This window comes from Arachis ipaensis, chromosome B1 (genome assembly GCF_059453495.1).
Source record: "Arachis ipaensis isolate K30076 ecotype BB chromosome B1, ASM5945349v1, whole genome shotgun sequence".
Lineage (NCBI taxonomy): Eukaryota > Viridiplantae > Streptophyta > Magnoliopsida > Fabales > Fabaceae > Arachis > Arachis ipaensis.
In genome coordinates, this window is record NC_142436.1 from 86,621,653 (window position 1) to 86,637,504 (window position 15,852).

At 40.2% G+C, this 15,852-nt stretch overlaps 1 non-coding gene across 1 annotated transcript; it reads right to left on the reverse strand.

Annotated features, from left to right (window-relative positions):
- Positions 1-9,288: 9,288 nt before the first annotated feature.
- On the reverse strand, positions 9,289-9,395 carry LOC148577344 (small nucleolar RNA R71). The gene has a single exon (XR_015903999.1). It is a non-coding gene; the product is annotated as a small nucleolar RNA R71 (small nucleolar RNA).
- Positions 9,396-15,852: the final 6,457 nt, after the last annotated feature.

Here is a 15,852-nt window from a genome sequence, read left to right on the forward strand (position 1 = left end):
AGAAGACTTTCCCTCCGCAGCCTTGGCCGAGATGTTGGAAGTAGCTGTCGCCTTCTTTGTCCTACGAAAATGCTTCATAGAATCTGTAGATTTCACCATCTCTACAAAAAAGAAACCAAGAAAAAAAGTCATAAACAGATAAAGATAAACATTCAACCACAAAGCAAAACTATTAAAAAGAAGTCGACCACTACCCAGTTCAATTCGAAGAAGGGAAGGATCTCCTAGAAACTTCTTCATATCAAGATGAGGGGGCTCCCCCCAGTTCTCCTCTAGTACATTCACAAAGGCCTGCTCGACCTCATCCAAACTTTCCCAAGAATACTTGGCCACTATCACATTCTTTTGCCAGCACAAAGAGAAGGAAGGTTCATCATTTTCATCCAAAAAGAAAGGCCGAGCTCCTTCAACAGCTCAGACCTTGAAATAGTAGTTTTTAAAGTCCCTAAAGGACTCGTCATACATAGAGAAAACTTTTTTGCCTTTAGTAGCCCGGAAAGAAACCCAGGAGGCTTTCTTCTTCGCTACCCCAGGCTTCGTCAGCACAAAAAGATAACGAAAGAGAGTTTGGGTAGGTCGGATATCTAGTTCTTGGCAGGGCAATTGGAAGATTTTTATGAAGCCCCATGAGTTCGGATGGAGTTGAGAAGGAGCTACATTGCAAGACCACATCAACTCGGTCTCGAAAGGGGTAAAAGGAATGGTAATATTAAATAGACTAAAGAAATAGTCATAAGCGTAGAAAAAGGGACATTCGCCTTGAGTCAGAGGAGGTAAACTAACCCTCTCCTTAGGGTCAGGAGACACTAACTCATAATTCTTCTCCTGATCCCTATCACTACAAATTCTATGGTGCTTCCTAAGCCGCACACAGTATTCAGAGTCAGCAACTGAAACACACATCAACACAATGGAGTCCAGCCAGTCAGACATGCCATCCAGGATCTTAGTAGACACCTCAACAATATTTTTGTGAGAAGACAAGGGTCAACTATTCCAACAGTAAGAAAAAGAAAAATGGGGTTACTACCAAACAACTTGGACAGATAAGGAAATAACTCGGACGATAATATATGATCATCAAGAATCAGAAATGGCAGTAAAAGGGAAACCCCAGGATTCCAACTAAAGTCCAGGGGCACCCTTTGGAGGCAATAACAAGGCAAGAGCCTGGAAAGAAAGAAATCGACAGTCTATCCTCTAACATTCCTCAACAAGAAAACAAAAATCCTTTTCTGACAACGACAGTCCATACAAAAAGCAAGAAAGCCATCATCATCAAAAAGCTACAAACCGTCTCTAACAGCAAGCCACTATCTTCCTTTATAAACAGTTCCAACAAAAGACATGGTACAGAAAAGAAATGATACAAGGAGACAAAAACAGTAATAATAAAATCCTAAGGAAGCAACAACTACCAGGCACACGCGTCGCAGCAAAAGAATGTAGGGATCACACAAAAATACAAGCTTTTTCAGAAAATTATGAAAACAGAATGACGAAAAGAAAGACACAATCCTTTTTCAAAGAAAGTCAAGGTTCTTGGAGAAAAAATTAGTAAAAATCACATGCAGCAGTACGGTAGAAACATACGAGAAGGTGGCATAAAAGGAAAGGAAAATACCAACCTGTCGAAGAAGAAGAAGCAAACGTGAAGGAAGAAGCAACGATCAAAAACTCTCGAGCCGAAGAAAACAGAGAAAACTCCAAAGCATGAAAAAAACGGACGGAACGAAGAAATCCTTAAGGAAAAACGAAGCAAAGGGAAAAGAAGAAACTGAAAAGCAAATCTTTGAAATTCAAAAATGAAGTAGCAAAGAGGGAAAAAGGAAACGGCGAAGGGATATTTATGAGCTTTTAAAACCCCCACACGTTTCCAAGAAAAGCGCAACGCGCGCTACAAATAAAAAAGAAAAGAAAACGCTTTGCATCCAAGGAGCCTCAACCAGAGATTGACCAAAGGCGAAAAGCTTGAGCTCGATTTCCTCAAGGATCGAAAAGGATATGACCTTAAAGAAAAAGTCGAGCTCAAGCAGTGGCACTGTTCATACCCCGGGTCGGGCTATCCGACCTGGGCTGATTAAAGACAAAGCAACCGACCTTTTCAGATGGATCTCCCCGACCCCCTCTCAAAAGAGGTCGGCCAAACTACCACGAGAGGCCCAGACAGGCCCAAACGAAGGGACACATCCCAGTCTAAAGGCAGCTAAAGCCTAGAAAGATAAAGGCGGTTCCCCTATGAGATAAGATGACCTCAATTAAAGATAAAGATAAGATAACTAACTTATCTTATCCAGAAAGGTCAGCCTACACTACTATAAATACACTGGAGCACCCTGGTATAACTCATACTCTGATTCAACATAAAATACCTGCTTAAAGCCCATGCTAACTTAAGCATCAGAGTCTCTTGCAGGTACCATCCCCCTCCGGTGATCAAGGATCAGCTCCACCACCAGTTCTAACAAGTCGGACACGACAGCTCTGGCCACCACAGCAGATCTCATCTAAGATCGACCTTCAGTTTCAGGTAACCCACAAAATACTAGGCCAAGAGTAAAGAAAACTACTCAAAAACTATAGGAAACATTCTATCAAACACCTAGTGTACAATAAAAGTAAACATCACAAAATTCAAGAATTAACAAGATCCATAACCATTATGAGCAAGAAACCAACAATAGCAATGAAGGTAAACGTAAAAGAAGACATGGAAACATAAAATTGCATTAGAAGAAATCAAGATCCAACAATGGTTCATCAACATAAAAGAGAGCATGAAAATGGAAATTAACAAAAGAACCAAGAAGAATTGAAGTATTAGAACAAGGAATTGTAGAGGAAACAAGATGAAATCAAGCAATCAAATCTAGATCTAAGAGAAATTAACCTAATCCTAACCTAATTCTAGAGAGAAAAGGGAGCTTCTCTCTCTAGAAAACTAACTAAAGGCTCATCATGACTAACTAAGTGCTCCCCCTTTGCTCAAGCTTGAATTCTACATGAAATACCCTCAAAAACGAGTTAGATATGGGCCTGGGCAGCTCAGAAATCGCCCCCAGCGATTTCACTTTAAGTAGGTCACGTGCCAAGCGTCATGCGTGCGCGTGGGTGACACCTGCGCGTCGCTGGCCAAAACTCCTACTCACGCGTACGCGTGAGTGACGCATGCGCGTGGCCCTCAATTCTCCAAATGCTTATTTGTTCATGAATTCTCCACTTTGCATGCTTTTCTCTTCACTTCTTCCATCCAATACTTGCCTTATGAACCTGAAATCACTCAACAAACACATCAAGGCATCGAATGAAATTAAAGTGAATTAAAATCACCAATTTAAGGGCCTAAAAAGCATGTTTTTACACTTAAGCACAAATTAAGGGAGAATTACAAAACTATGCTATTTTATTGAATAAATGTGAGAAAAGGTGATAAAATCCCCTAAATTAAGCACAAGATAAACCACAAAATTGGGGTTTATCAAACCTCCCCACACTTAAACCAAGCATGTCCTCATGCTAAACTTGAGAAAGAAACAAAGGGTATCAACATTTATTCAATGCAAACTACCTACATGCAATCTATCTAAATGCAATTATCTAAATGGATGCAATTACTTGGTCAAAATAAATCAATTCCCAAGAAAACATATATAAGCATAAGGGCTAAAGCAATAGCAATCAAGTCAAACCCACAATTGAATTGAGTTATTAAAAAGAATTTACAAACATGCAAGAAAAGATGATCATTGGGTGGAAACATGTAATTGAGCGATCGAACCCTCACCGGATGTGTATCCGCTCTAGTCACTCAAGTGTATGGGGTTATTTCACTCAATTCTCCCCTAATCATGCTTTCCAAGATTTGTTCTTCATCTAACAATCAACAATTATTTCATGTATGCATACAAATATCATGAGGATTTTCCCATAGGTTGTAATGGGGCTAGGGTCAAGGTAGGATGCATATGGTCAAGTGGGCTTGAAATTTGAATCTTTGATTAACTTAAAATTCTCACCTAACCTATGACAACCTATACAATTTCAAAGCTAACCTAACTACCCATTCTTCACTTTTTCACACACTCATGCATTCTCTTTTGATCACCACACATATGCATTGATTTTTATTGAACTTTACTTTGGAGCATTTTGTCCCCTTTTTATTGCTTTTCTTTTTCTTTCTTTTCTCTCTTTTTATATTTTTTTTCTTTACTTTGTATATATTTTTTTCTTTTTACAATAAAGTATATACACAAGTACTAATGCATATGGTTTTATATTTAATGCATGAGTATGCACCCGATTCCCATGATTTTCAACAAAACCACAAAATACACTTTTATCTTTACCCAATGTTCCCAACTCTCCCAAAATTAAATGATAAACACTCTCACTAGCCTAAACTAATCAAAGATCCAAATTAAGGACATTTATTGTTTTTTACTTAGGCTTGTAATGTGCTAAAATTAAGAACAAATGGATTAAGTATAGGCTCAAAATTGGCTAATAATGGAGGATAAAAGGTAAGGCTATTTGGGTAAGTGAGCTATTTGAACAATGGCCTCAATCATATAAGTACATGTATAGATAAAATAATGGATATAAAGAATAAAACAAATCAAATATTACAATCATAGAGAGAGAATAGTCACACAAGAATGAAAATAAGTGGTTATATGATGTAACCACACAATTAAGGCTCAAAACTTACATGCTTATGTTCTGGGCTCAAAAATCATGTTCCGCAATATATGTAATTCAAACAAGTTCTAAAAATTATTTTTATTTATATTTTTATTTTTTTCAATCAATTGGGGTACCCTATAGATAATATCCTTGAGACGTTTCATTATTTTGACTAAGCTTATTATGTATATATATGCAAAATAATAAAATACAACTAAAAATCCTAGAAGACCTAAAATGAGATGCAAAATGTTGGGATTAGAAACTTGTCACCCAAAAACGCCGACTGGTCGGACGACCTCCCCACACTTAAAAGTTTGCACCGTCCTCAGTGCACTTAAAGATGAGCAAGGGGGTATGGTGACTCTCCGAATTGCCACCTTCAACTGGCGGATCAACCGGTTGCTGCGTGTTCTTCTTCCCGCTTCCATTTTTGCTTATGGTGCATCAGTCATGAAAAATAGAGATAACACCGTAAGATAAGAACATACAAAAGCAAGGAAGCGTGAATTGTTGGAATGAGGCAAATCACCAGAATGAAGTGAGTGAATTAGTGTGATATTGATGAAAGATAGGTGTGTGAGTTCTAAATGAGGCGCCTTTTAGAATACACACACATTAGCATAAAAAGTTATGTCACAAGTACACAGAAGAAAGTATACATTTCACTCATTCTAGTGTGCCTGAGATGCTTTAAACTCATAGGTTAAGATAACCCAACAAGAAATAAAGAAGCATGAAATCATTCAAGCCAAAAGTCAAGCAATTGTGAAATGGATAAGTAATGGACATTGATTGATGTGTAAGTAAACTTAGTGAATAAAATGGTATGTGAAACTTACACAATAATCAATGACACATATTGAAATTGTTGCAACACCTAAGTGACATAGAGGTGGAAGACATGGATGCTCTGGAACTTAGGAAAAGAGATATAAGAGTTAAACTCAATCTCATAGCAAGCATGGTCCATAAAGCTTTACAAGCTCAAAAATATGTCACTAGGTAAGCTTTCGATCCAATTTTACAATTCCAAAATCTCGATGCATGAAATAGGTGATGTGAATACGGATCAAGCATAGCAAGCATCACCTAAAAAATGTATTGATAATATACAATTGCCTAACGATGGATGATGAATGCATGGCGGCCAAAACATGCAATTCAAAGAGATTTAAAAAGCCTAAGGCAATGTCATTCACTTGGTATTCACAAAAGTTAAGCATTAAAAACTCCAACCAAGTAACAATTTGTAACCTCAATCAAGAGAATCTAACAATGGCAATTAACAACAATGATGTTAAACTAACATTGCATCAATAATCAGCAGCAACAGATAGTAAACAAGATTAACAATCCAACACTTATAATGAAAAAGAGAAAAAATGAAATGAAAACTAAACTAACTAAACAATTAACTAATCAACTAAAAGAAATAGTTATAAATGGTGTTTGGTAGTGTTGGATGATGGGAAGAGAAGGGAAAGAGAAGAGAAGAAGAAAAGAAATGGAAAGGAGAAAAGAAAAGAAGTGCGTGAAAGAAGGCAACCCACGCGTACGGGTGCAACGATGCGTGTGCGTGGATGGGGTGAAATGGATGTGACGCGTGCGCGTTGATGGGTTATTTCGAGAGCGACGCGTATGCGTGGGTTCACTTGCGCAAAAGGCATAAAACGCGCACAGTGCAGGAGCAACTCTCGGGAAAATGGCTTGGAGATGAAAAATTTGCATCCACGCGTACGTGTGGGTGACGCGTGTGCGTGGATGGTTGAAAATGCTTGAATCACACGTACGCGTGAGGCACACGTGCACGTGGGTTGGTGCTCTGTTTTTCAAAATTTTTCATGTTTTTGCACCAACCCAAGCATTCCAAACCTCCAAACAGCTACCAAAACACTATAAAACCTTATTTAACCTACTAGACTCCCAAATAAACTCAACAAACCCAACAAAACATGAAATTAAACTAGTTTTACCAATATATACAAAAGGAAAAAAGGAAAGAGTTTACCATGGTGGGGTGTCTCCCTGATGAATCCATATTTGATGATGATTTTTTGTTAGAATTGAATGGATTTTTATCACATAAACTCACGCTTATTCCCTTGAATAATGCTTTTGATCTCTCTTCCCAATTTTTGCTTGATCATGAAACTATGCTCTTTTATATCTAATTGAATCTATTTTATTCCATTTGCCTTCCATTCGATGCCTTGATGTTATTGGTGAGTGCTTTCAGGTATATAAGGTAGGAATGGATTGGATAAAATGGAAGGAGAGCATGCAAAATAGAGAAAGCAAGAGAAATCAAAGGAGATGAGCTCAGAGACGTGTGCGTGCGCACAGCTACCTGTGCGTACGCACAACCGCCCAAGCAGAGCGTGTGGAGTGCTTCGAGCGCATCGCATGTCCATCCCAGCATCGCCTAGTGTGCGTGCGCACAGCTGCTTGTGCGTACGCACAGGTCGGGATTTTTGCTGAAGTGTGCGGACGCACGCATCTATGCGTCCGCACAGGTGTCCGCACATGACTTCATTAAAATAGCATGTGCCTCGTGATTTGAGGTCTTTGGAGGCCCATTTCTAAAGTCTTCTAGCTCATATTGGAGGGGAAATGAAGACATAACACATGATATCATTTAATATAGTTTAGAAGTAGTAGTAGGAGTTTTTAGTTTAGTTTTTCTCTAAGTTTTTCATCATTTCTATTAGGTTTTATATTAGGGTTTTACATTCAAGTGCCATTTTCCATTTTTGATCTTGGATTTTGCAAGCTTTCATTGTAAGTATTCTCTTTTTATTACTCTTTATAGTTACATTGTCATTACTCTTTCTTTTAATTCAAGTTATAGTTTAATTTTGCTTCTCTCTTGCAATTTCAAATTCTTGTTGATGAATTTGATGTTTGATGTTTATTACATGCTTTCTTATGTTATTCTCGTTGATTGAGATCAATTGTTGCTTTTAGTTTCAAGCCTTTACTCAATTTCCTCATGTTTAAGCTTTTTGCCCACCAAGTGTTTGACAAAATGTCAAACATAGTTTTAGGCTAAATTTTTGGTTCTTGGCTTGGATAAAGTGAGCAATTGGGTTCCTAGATTTGGAATGTCCAACATTTAGTTTCAATTCTTGGGTTGTTAATTGTTCTTGTTCTCACTAACGCTAATTTGTTGCTAAAGTAATTAGCAAGCAAGTTAGGATTTGTGTGTTAAGGACACTTATGCTCATTTAACTTACCTTCTAATGTGAGGGTTGATCAAGTGAGACTAATCCATCATAATTGTCATAGTTGTGATTCCAACAAGGAAAGGACCCTTAGCTCACTCCGAGCCAAGACTCTTTTTGATGCTTTCAATCTTTTATACCTTTATATGTTGATTTCTTTTATACTTTACTTGTTCATATTGCATAGTCGGTTCTTTAATTTCTTAATTAGTTCAATCATTACAATTTTGCATGTTCTTTTATTGCTTTATATGTTCATTTCTTCATTCACAACCCGTTGATCACTACAACTGGAATTGCACACTCATTATTCTAAAGTGCTCCTAGGGAGATGACTCGGGAGTCTAATACTCTCGGTTTTAATTTGGTTTTGCTTGTGACATATCTTGTGAATTTCCAATTTGATTTGAGGGGATAATTTGTTGGGTTAGGACTATACTTACAACGTTAAATCTGTTTCTTTGGATATCCGAGTTCCTAACCCTCATGTGAGTTGGTTACCCCTCATCGCATCAAATTTTGGCGATGTTGCCAGGGAGTTCACTTTATGTGCAATGAGTGCTACTATTTTGGTTGTTGTAAATATGTGAATATTGTGAATACTTGATTTTGATTTGTTACTTAGCTCTAATTGTAGATACCACAATCCTCTTTAGTTAACTTTAGGAGTCTTTGATTGTTGAGTTGGTTCTTGTTTATTGATCTATTTTTGTTTTGCCCTTCATAATTACATGGTTTTATTGCCTCCTTAGTTGAATGACACAGTCTCTTCTAGACCCGAGCTTGGCCATTTTTTGATCCAGAAATTGAAAGAACTTTAACTCGTTTAAGGCAAGCTCGGCGCCGGCTAGCTTTTGTGAATAGTGAATCGGGTTCCCTTGAGGAGCACTCCCATTCACTATCACCAACCATCCGTGACCATCATTCTCCAATCAACGAGGAGACTCTATATTCATCTATGGGGAGTATTGAATTCTCTTTGAGTGACTTAGGTGACACCGACATGGTAGACCTACCTAGAAGAATCACCTTGAAGGTGGCCGGAGCTCCTGATCTTAACTTGTAACCACTTCAAATCTTGTATCCGGCCTTAGACCCAAATTTTGAGCTCAAGTCTGGCACGATAAACTTGCTCCCCAAGTACAATGGACTGCCTGGAGAGGATCCCTTGAAGCATCTCAAGGATTTCCAAGTTGCTTGTGCAACTGCAAGAAGACATGGGGCCGATGAAGCTACAGTGTTGGTCTTCGCCTTTCCTTTCTCTTTGGAGGGAAAAGCGAAGGAGTCGTTTTATACTCAGACGGGTGAAGTTAGATCCAACTGGGACTTGTTGCGTAAAGAGTTTTTGGAAAAGTTCTACCCTCCCCAGAAAACAGACAAGTTGCGAAGAGAGATTTCTTGCATTGTGGAACGGGATGGGGAGACTTTGTATGAGTATTGGGAGAGATTTAAGAAGTTGCTGGAGGCTTGTCCTCACCATCGGATTGATGAGTTGGTTCTTATCAGTTATTTCTGTCAAGGAATGCATCACCAAGACAAGCTTCTTCTGGATGCCGCGAGTGGAGGTTCATTGACTAAGAACAAGACCGCTGCGGAAGCATGGGAAGTTATATCAGACTTAGCGGACTCCACTCAACACTCAAGGGCAAGGAGTCCACAACCGAAAGCTGTAAATGAAGTTTCTTCCTCCGGGGATGCTATTTTGACCAAGACCCTTGGTGAAATGACAATTTTGTTGTGATAACTCACCCAAGGACAAAAAATTCCTCAAGCTTTGATAAGTGATCCACCTCAACCTCCAAGGATCGAAGGCCCATCAAGGTTGTGTGGTGTTTGTGCGTGTAACACTCATTACACTGGTGAGTGTCCTTAGCTCCAAGAGGACACTACATTGGCGGTAGCTAACTCTTACCCACAAAAACCAAATTACAACCAAGGATCCAACCAACATGGAGGAAATCAAAACCAAGGGTGGAAGGATAACTCAAACCAAAGGTGGAACCAAGCTCCTCAAGCTCACCCCAACCAAAACGCCCAAGTCTACTACTATCAACAACCCCAAGGTCAACCACAATACCAACAACCATACCAACAACCCCTGCAATCTCAACCTCAAACGAAGTATCAACACCCATATAGTAGGCCTAGCCTTCCTCAAGTTAACCAAGCCCTTCCCTCTAACCAACCTCACATGAATGACACAATTCACACCTTCATGCAAAAACAACGAGAGTTTCACAAGAAACAAGAAGCATATATGGCTACAATAGCCGATGCCCTTTCCTGTTTAACTCTCCCTCCTCAAACCGCACAAAACACCCAACAAGCTTTAACCTCAAGTAGTTTGTCCTCCCAACCTCAACCCAACCCTAAGGGTAGCATCAATGCCATTACCCTTAGGAGCGGCACTAAATTGGATAAGAATGTTGCTATATCTATAAAGTTGAGTGAGGAGACAAACAATGAAGATGTGGGAGATGAAGTGGAGGTGATGAGGGATGAAGATGAAGGTGTTGATAAAAGCAAGGAAGAACCACCCAAGGTCAAGGAGCCAAAGAGAAAGACTTTGCTTGAAGAGCCTTTGCCCATTCCATTCCCAACTTTAGCCAAGAAGGCCAAGAAACAAGAAGAGCTTGACCCCACTATGGTGGAAGTTTTCAACAAGGTTTAAGTCACCGTTCTCCTCTTCCAAGCAATTCAACAAGTGCCAAGATATGCCAAGTTCCTTAAAGATGTTTTGCACTCACAAAGAAAAGCTTGGCAACCTCAACACAAGGCCGGCAGATGATTCTATCTCCTCTTTACTTCCTGAAAAATGCAATGATCCCGGCCCATGTTTGGTCACTTGCTTGATTGGTGGAATAAAATTCATGGACTCTATGTGTGATCTGGGGGCGTGCGTGAGCATTATGCCACTCCCCATTTATGAAAGATTGAATTTGTCACCCCTAAAGAGGTCCGGGGCGAGGTTTGTGCTAGCCGATAAGAGTATTGTGTCCGTTGTTGGGATTGCCGAAAATGTCCTAGTCAATATTCAAGGATTGCTCTTTCCAGTTGATTTTCACATTTTGGAGACACCTCCCATTGACTCAAACAAGCAGTCATCCATACTCCTTGGAAGGCCATTCTTAAAGACAGCCTGTTTCAAACTAGATGCACATTCGGGAGTCTATTCTTTTGAGGCGGATGGCAAGTTAGTCAAGTTCACCTTGGAGGAGTCCAACAAGCCCGTTCTTGAAGTGTATTCTATTTTTTGGTGTGACATAGTTGAAGAGCGAGTGATGAGCAGATAATTTATACCATTTTTGGCATTATTTTTATATAGTTTTTAGTATGTTTTAGTTACTTTTTATTATATTTTTATTAGTTTTTATGCAAAAATCACATTTCTGGACTTTACTATGAGTTTGTGTGTTTTTCTATAATTTCAGGTATTTTCTGGCTGAAATTGAGGGACCTGAGCAAAAATCTGATTCAGAGGCTGAGAAAGGACTGCAGATGCTGTTGGATTCTGACCCTCCTACACTCGAAGTAGATTTTTTGGAGCTACAGAGTCCCAATTGGCGCGATCTTGATTTCGTTGGAAAGTAGACATCTTGGGCTTTCCAGCAATGTATAATAGTTCATACTTTTCCCGAGATTTGATGGCCCAAACTGGCATTCAAACGCCCACCAGAGACCCTTTTCTGGCGTAAAATGCCAGAACTGGCACCAGAACTGGAGTTAAACGCCCAAACTAGCATCCAAGCTGGCGTTTAACTCTAGAAATGGCCTATGCATGTGTAAAGCTCAATGCTCAGCCCAAGCACACACCAAGTGGGTCCCAAAAGTGGATTTCTACACTATCTGCACTTAGTTACTTATTTTCTGTAATCCATAGTAACTAGTTTAGTATAAATAGCACTTTTTACTATTGTATTCGAAGAACTTTTGGGCTTTTATGTTACATTTGGGAGGCTGGCCATTCGGTCATGCCTAGACCTTTTTCTCTTATGTATTTTCTACGGTGGAGTTTCTACACCTCATAGATTAAGGTGCGGAGCTCTGCTGTTCTTCATGAATTAATGCAAGTACTATTGTTTCTCTTTCAATTCACGCTTACTTCTTCTCCAAGATATACTCTCGTACTCAATTTAGTTAAGTCATAATGAAGGGGTGACCCGTGACAATCACCCATTATCTTTGTTACTTGCTTAGCCAAGATCCGCGTGCCTGACAACCACAAGCGGCCTACATGATGTTCAACGTAGTCATTGGACGACAGTCGGAGTATAATCTCTTGGGTCTCTGATCCACAGACCGAGTCCATGAGATTAGAACCTTCGTGGTAGAGGCTATAACCAATTGGCAGCATTCCTGAGATCCAAAAAGTCTAAACCTTGTCTGTGGTATTCCGAGTAGGATTTGGGACGGGATGACTATGACGAGCTTCAAACTCGTGAATGTTGGGTGCAGTGACAGTGTGCAAAAGGATAGAGAGATCCTATTCCGACACAAGTGAGAACCGAGAGATGATTAGCCGTGCGGTAGCTGTACCTGGTATTTTTCATCCGAGACGAGAAATCCGACAGTTGATTAGCCGTGCAAAAACCGTACTTGGACCATTTTCACTGAGGGGATCATACAGCTTGCCATGGAAGGGAGCACGCATGATTGGATGAAGACGGTAGGAAAGCAGAGGTTCAGAAGCAACAAAGCATCTCCAAACGCTTATCTGAAATTCCCACCAGTGAATTACATAAGTATCTTTATTTTAATCTACATTTTATTTATCTTTCAATTATCAAAACTCATAACCAATTGAATCCGCCTGACTAAGATTTACAGGATGACCATAGCTTGCTTCAAGCCAGCAATCTCTGTGGGATCGACCCTTGCTCATATAAGGTATTACTTGGACGACCCAGTGCACTTGCTGGTTAGTTGTGCAGAGTTGCAAAGGTGTAATTGCAATTCCGTGCACCAGCGAGTCATTGAGGATGGCAAGGAGAAAAAAGAAAAGGATGTTGCCAAGAAATCAAGTTCAAAGGATCATACTCAACCCAAAAATGCCAAGGAGTTGTAGATCTTCCTCCTTGGAAAAGTTCCCAAGTGACCAATGAAGCCATGCAAGTCCAACTTAGGACTCTAAACCAAAGTGCTTGGTGGGAGACACCCCACCATGGTGACATTATTCCAACTCTATCTCTTGTTTATAGTCTTTTGCCTTGTTTGCCTTTTTGTGATATAATAGTTAGTTTAGGTTTGATTTGATGAATTTTGAGTTGTTCAAGTTGTATTGCTTGTGGACTGTGAATTTGTGCTTATTTGAATTGTTTGGGGTTGATATGTTGATATACTAAGGGTAGGAACCTTAGTTTTGAAGAGAAAAGAATTTTCTGAAATAGGGCATTTGTGCGTCCGCACCCACCTGTGCGTGTGCACAAAACTGTGTTTTTCGCCATCTGTGCAGCCGCACCCACCTGTGCGTCCGCACACACTTTTTTGTGCCCTCTGGTCGCAGCGCCAGCAAAGCTTGTGCGTGTGCGCTGCCCAGTTTTCTTTGACCTGTGCATGCGCACAGCTGCGTGCGTATGCACACAACCCCTCGCGTACTCCATCTATGCGGCCGCACAGACGTGTGCGCCTGCACGCAACTTGATAGCCCCTCTGGTGGCAGCGAGGGAACAGCTTGTGCGTGGGCACAACCTCCCCCACTTCTAGCCTCTGTGCGTGCGCACGGACTTGTGTGCATACACACACATGATTTCGTCCTCAAGTTAAAAAATAAAAAAACTCTCTCTATGCGGTTGCACGTCTTTGTGCGTCTGCACGTCCTTTCGCAACCCCTCTGGTCGCAGCGATCGCACGCTGTGTGCGTTCGCACTCCTCTAAGTTTTCGTCTCTGTGCGTCCACACAGGACGCGTTCTGGGCAATAACAGGGCAACCTGCCCTGTTGAGAGGCATCCCTCTCTTTTCTTTTTCTTCTTCGTAGCTGCCCTCTCTCCCTCTTCTCTGCCCAGCCCCGCCGGTCCTGGCCGCCACCGGCGACCGCTCCCTCTATCTTTCTCTTTTCTTCTCTTCTCTTCTCTCTTTTCCTTCTTCCTTTCCTTCTCTTTTCTATATACACCACCAGTGAGTTCTCTCTTCCGGTGCTTTCTTTTTCCGGCGAACCCAACAGCCGTGATTTTGCAGTGGCTATTGATGAGCGGATAATTTATACCCTTTTTGGCATTGTTTTTAGGTAGTTTTTAGTATAATTTAGCTACTTTTTATTATATTTTTATTAGTTTTTATTCAAAAATCACATTTCTGGACTTTAATATGAGTTTGTGTATTTTTCTGTAATTTCAGATATTTTCTGGCTGAAATTGAGGGACCTGAGCAAAAATCTGACCCAGAGGATGAGAAAGGACTGCAGATGCTGTTGGATTCTGACCTCCCTGCACTAGAAATGGATTGTTTGGAGCTATAGAAGTCTAATTGATGCGCTCTCAATTGCGTTGGAAAGTAGACATCTTGGGCTTTCTAGAAATATATAATAGTCTATACTTGGACCGAGATTTGGTAGCGCAAACTGGCATTTAAACGCTAGCTCCATACCTTTTTCTGGCGTTAAATGCCAGAACTTGCATAAAAGTTGGAGTTAAACGCCCAAACTGGCACAAAAGCTGGAGTTCAATGCCACACGTGGAAGCTTCAGTGCTTAGCCTAAACACACACCAACTGGGCCCCGAAAATAGATTTCTGCACTATGTATCTTACCTTACTCATTTTCTGTAAACCTAGGTCACTGGTTCATTATAAAAACCACTTTTAGAGATTCATTTTATACCTCATGACATTTTTACATTTGAATTTTGTATCTTCTACGGCATGAGTCTCTAAACTCCATGATTAGGGGTGAGGAGCTCTGCTGTGTCCCGATGGATTAATGCAATTACTACTGTTTTCCATTCAATCACGCTTGTTCCTATTATAAGATATTCACTCGCACTTCAACATGATGAATGTGATGATCCGTGACACTCATCACCATTCTCAACCTATGAACGCGTGCCTGACAACCACTTCCGTTCTACCTTAGATTGAGTGTGTATCTCTTTGGTTCCTGGCTCACGAGTTTGATTGCCTCTCCTGACAACAGAGCATTCAAATCCGTGAGATCAGAGTCTTCGTGGTATAAGGTAGAATCAATTGGCAGCATTCTTGAGATCCAGAAAGTCTAAATATTGTCTGTGGTATTCTGAGTAGGATCCGGGAAGGGATGAATGTAACGAGCATCAAACTCACAAATGTTGGGCGCAGTGACAGTGTGCAAAAGGATCAATAGATCTTATTCCAATACTAGTGAGAACCGACAGATGATTAGCCCTACAAAACCCGTAGTTGGACCATTTTCACTGAGAGGACGGATAGTAGCCATTGACAACGGTGATCCACCAACATACAGCTTGCCATGGAAGGAGCCTTGCGTGCGTGAAGAAGAAGACAGTAGAAAAACAGAGATTCAGAAGACAGAGCATCTCCAAAACCTCAACCTGTTCTCGATTACTGCATAATAAATATTATTTAATTGATGTTCTTTTACTCATTCCAATTAAAACTAAGAATTGTTATCGATATCCTGACTAAGATTTACAAGATAACCATTGCTTACTTCAAGCCGACAATCTTCGTGGGATCGACCCTTACTCACGTAAGGTATTACTTGGACGACCCAATGCACTTGCTGGTTAGTTGTGTGGAATTGTAGAAGTGTGATTGTGATTTCGTGCACCAAGATTTTGGCGCCGTTGCCAGGGATTGTTCGAGTTTGGACAACTGACGGTTTATTTTGTTGCTTAGATTAGGAAAAATTTTTCTTTTTGGTTTAGAGTCTTCCGTTTGAGTTTAGTTTTATATTTTAAGTTTGGTGTCAATTGCTTAAGTTTATTTTTCTTTCATTTTTTCGAATTGTTA